Below are 5,000 nucleotides of genomic sequence, written 5' to 3'. Positions count from 1 at the left end.
TACATATGAACATAGATATACACACATACACATGTACATAAACATACATACACCTATATATATATATATTCATAGATACATATAATAATGGCAGATCAATTACTACATGCTTCCAGCATTTCAGACCGACACGCGTCACAACTTTTCCGTCACAATAGGACCGTTTCTTTTTTTTTTCTTATAGCCTGAGGGAGTATCTGTACCTGATGGTGTTACAGAGTTTTAGCTTTGTACGACAGCTTAATCTCTCTCTCGGTTCAAAATGTTGACATCCAGCAACAAGCAAGAGCAAGATAGCCAGCAACAAGTCAAACTGCAGACCAGCTTAATGCGGGTACTGGTCTCGGTTCAAAATGTTGACATCCAGCAACAAGCAAGAGCAAGATAGCCAGCAACAAGTCAAACTGCAGACCAGCTTAATGCAGGTACTGGTCTCCCGCTTTATGTTTTTTAACTCAGAGATTTGCTTCTCCTAGAGGGGTTGCCTTCACCACGGCTTACGGGAGCTCCCTCCACTCCGCATACACATGGAAATAAACACATGCGTACATAGATATACGCCAACATACGTGTGCATGCACACAGACATACAAACATAATCACGTAGAGGCACACATACACGCATATACACACACATACGTACGCACACACACATGCAAAATACACACGAATAAATAGTCCAAAAGTCATAAATAGTAAGTAAGTGATCAGCGATTGGACAATTTTTGTCCCTTTTCCTCCCTGCTTGGATTTTTTTTTTTTTTTTTATAAATAAAGTATATATATATATATATATATATATATATATATATATATATATATAAGGAACTTTGTGTGTGTGTATGTGTGTGTGTGTGTGTGTGTGTGTGTGTGTGTGTGTGTGTGTGTGAGAGAGAGAGAGAGAGAGTTCCCTATGGACTTGGAAACGACTGGGCAATATTTTTTTAAATTTCACACAAAGATACTGAAAGTGTTCTTATGTAGGTTTTTTTTATCATCGAAAAAATCCAGTTAAAGAAGAAAGTTGGATTTGGACCAAAGTCAACACATTTATACAACCTAACATTACAAGTGAATTTGAGAATTTTTATTACTGCACAAGCAGAAATTTTTATTACTGCACAAGCCTATAAAATCAACTGTAGATTCTTTTATAATACAGGAGGGTGTTTGAAATGAATGCTTCTTTTCAGAGAACCATGATACTTGAGCACAATTGAACAATGATACTTTGCATTTTAAACTTTAAGTTAAGCTATTATTTACAGATATTTTTATAAAATGAACAGTAGATTGTCTACAATGCAATGTAGACCACAATGTTTTGTGGATAATCCACTGCGGGAAGGCATGTGAAGTTTCCTTCAAGTACACTAGAGCAGGCAACCAATCGATTTGATTGAAAAATGGTCAATTTCACTGCCTTTGTTGACAATACAAGTATGGGGGGGTATTTGTTTAATTCTCATTCAATCCCAGACAATATCGGATCTCCCTGCTCGTGTGTATGTGTATATATATATATATATATATATATATATATATATATGTATATATGTATATATATATATAGAAGAAATGTGGCATTATTAGATTATTCATTGATTTTAGGGTGAATTGTTTGAATCAGAAAAAAAAAAAAGTGTGCAAAGCCAATTAAATTTTTTAAATAGAAAACAAAGTCCAAAATTTGTCATTTTCTGTCGCCACCTCTCATCCCTCTCTTTCCAACTATGAATTAAATAGTATTACTGCCTATTGTGATATTCCTTTTTATTTATATTATAATTATACTAATCTTTTTAATATTTGCTTTCTTTCCACTGTTAAAGAGAGAGAAAGACAGAAAGAGAAATAGTGGACCGGAAGGACAAGGCATAGGATAAAAACAGGGAGGGAATCACACAGCACACATGTGGAAAGGATGAAAGTGGTAAAAAGTAACTCGATGAGTTATGTACAAATTATGGCTAATTAGAACAATTAAGATGAAAGGTTTTTATACACAACCCAATCCTAAAACTAACAAATATTTTAGCATATATTTTGTGTGATTCAAATATATAGTGGGTACGGACAAGACCATACAGATATTTCTGATCTCAACTCCAAAGGGACACTTTTTGGAGAGCTGCATTTTCCCTAAAAATCACCATCATCTCGAAAGCTTGTGAGGCTGCAAGTAAATAAGGGCTATAAAGCATACAAAATTAGTATTGAATCGAAATTGGAAAATTATTGTAGAATTATTCTAAAAGCAGAGTATTAAAAATGCTATAATTAATATATAATAACCCTGTTGTTTATTTAATGCATACTAGTTTAAAATAAATATTATTTTTAACTAAAACAATTCAAGTATACGAGCATTTCTAGTTCAATATTCAAAACACAACAGTATTTTAATTTTAATAAAATATAGCTTATAGTGGTGTATCAAAGGAATAATGAAATGCTTTAAGTTGACCAATAAAAAACTACATGCATTTATGAACATGAAAACTGATTGACAATGCATGCACCTTTTGTTGCATTCTGTAAAAATTATATCTTAAAAAAATGTAGTTTATGAACTATTATTAAAAAAATATCTAGTTTTGTAGCATCAAGCGTTTGGTTGAGGAGGGGGAGGGAGGATTTGAGTGATTCTGGAAGACATACATAAATTTAGTTTGGGAGATTTTTGAGAGCAAAAATGACCCCTTAAACCTGGAATGGATGTGATAGCAGAGGAAATATTCAAGAATTCTGGCCATATGCCAAAATGTTTTTAAACGAAAAAAGAAAAGTTCTGTTTGAAATGTTTAAAATTAGTATTACTTCAAATTGGAAAATCTTATGAAGAATCAAAGATGAAACTAATTTCAATGTACAATACGGGGGGGGGGGTGTTAATTGATATATCTATGAAAATATCATACTTTTGAGCAGTAAGACCAACCAGTTGGTGAGAAGGATAAAAATCAAGAAGAGAATATATGCAAGAGAAATCGCTGATGAAATTGTGTTAATTAGGTCATTTAGTAATGTATAACGTGTGGCCATTGCTTAGATGTAAGTATTTAAGGTTTTGAAATTATTTGAAAAGACAAACATGAAATTACACAAGAAATGATAATTAAGGACAAAATGGTGGATGCATTAAATTGACGGCATTAGAGAAAATATACAAATAGATGAAGTGGAATGAACGATTATAAATAATCAGAATTAATAAAAAAAAAATAAAAAAATAAAAAAACTTTTTTAAAAATCGTAAACTTTAGAAAAAAACTACTATAAAATGAATGAGAAATCATGCGTCGTCGACTTTTTATAGTAACTGCATTTATTACACTGGCGAAGATTTCAAATTAGCTATGCACAACAACAACAACAATAATAATAATAATAATAACAACAACAACAATAACAATAATATATTTGCCTTCATAGAAAAATAGTTCTTTTTAATTAACATTTCATAAACTGAAATATTTAAATGAATATAAAAATGGAAAAGTGTCGATTGAATAGCACCAACTGATGAATAATGAACCCCATCATCAAAATTGAACATCCTACTGCACAAATAAGAATCGACTAAATTCCTTGCATTGTTAAAAATAACAAATTGAAAAAATATATATATATATTTATAATAAATTTGCAATTCAGAATAATGGCGATGTTCAAAACTAGTTAGTTCCCAACAAGTCTTTTTAACACTAAATTTTACAAAAGTCAACATCGATATTATGAGTAACTAATAGGAGAAAAAAAATAGAATCTAAATTGAAGTTTTGAAAACGGAACAAGCGTTTACACTAACGAGATGGGAGGGGGTAGTTTAAAAGAAGGAAAATTAAAATCATGAATGCCGACATATGTATGTAATTTTATAGCCTCACGAAAAATAGGAATTAAAAAAAAAAAAAACGATGCTAATGAATTGGTATAGTTTTGCTATATAAATCAGGTCTCATTTCGAAATCTCCAAGATCACAAGACACAAAAGTGTCAGTGCAACTAACCACCGCTACTCAACATACAAGTACCACTACAACTACTATTATTATTAGGCGAGAAAGGCATGAAATACTTAAAGGAAAATGAATATTGTAATTCAACAACTTCGTCTGTCGCGGTAGGAATAAGAATGGACTAGTATATCCGGCGATTATTCAAATATCGATGAGATATTTGTTTCAGAGAACAGTTCGGCGCATTGCGTTGTCGTCCTGTTTTAAATTCGTTTCCTTATTAATCGCATGTCATTTCTTCGACATTCTAGGGGACAAATCAAAATTATGAATATTGTCAAAATAAAACAGGAAGTGGCTTTGCAGTGAAAATGATTGCAGCATTCATTAACTTATTTCGATCTGAAATCAATGAATGATCGAATGTAAATAAAGATAGGCATACAATTTTACGATAATGCCTACTATATTGCTATGAAAAAACGTATTAATAATGACAAACATTATATTAACATTTTTTTATTCAACTTCAACAGCACCGGTATTCCATCCTTCATTAAAAATGTCGGAAAAAATAGTATTTGCGCTAAAATTAATTTGACGGACAGAAAAAGAACACACACACACACACACACACATACATACAGACAGACAGACATACAGACATAAACGAACATTACCCACCCACCTTTTTTTTAATGAAATGAACATAAAAATGAGATAAATTATAACACGACAGCTAATTTCTACACGAACTTGGCAAGATGTAAAAAGAAACTAAAATGTTTTTATAATTTTAAATTGTTATTTATTTATTTATTTAGAAAAGAAATCACCAAAACATATACAAAAAAATCTATTATGACAAGTGATGATGATGATGTGTGGGTAATACCAAGTAGAAATAAACGAGGTTTCAAGAAGTCGGCGGTGGGTTTGAACTGAAACTGAGCGATGTAGCTTGTTGAATGAAATCAAAAGTCAAACATGTCTTTCACATTAGTAGATTAATGATAATCAAATCAAGTCCCATAATTT

The 5,000-nt window shown here is 31.3% G+C and overlaps 1 protein-coding gene across 7 annotated transcripts in view; it reads right to left on the bottom strand.

Moving 5' to 3' along the window:
- LOC145296047 (regulating synaptic membrane exocytosis protein 2-like) overlaps nt 1–5,000 on the bottom strand; it is an 874,180-nt gene that overhangs the window by 866,770 nt on the left and 2,410 nt on the right. The window lies entirely within an intron of this gene.

This window comes from Euprymna scolopes, chromosome 16, assembly GCF_053919585.1.
Source record: "Euprymna scolopes isolate OS-2025 chromosome 16, ASM5391958v1, whole genome shotgun sequence".
Taxonomy (NCBI): domain Eukaryota; kingdom Metazoa; phylum Mollusca; class Cephalopoda; order Sepiida; family Sepiolidae; genus Euprymna; species Euprymna scolopes.
The sequence above is the reverse complement of the archived record's forward strand: the minus strand, read 5'-3'. Positions and strand labels throughout refer to the sequence as shown.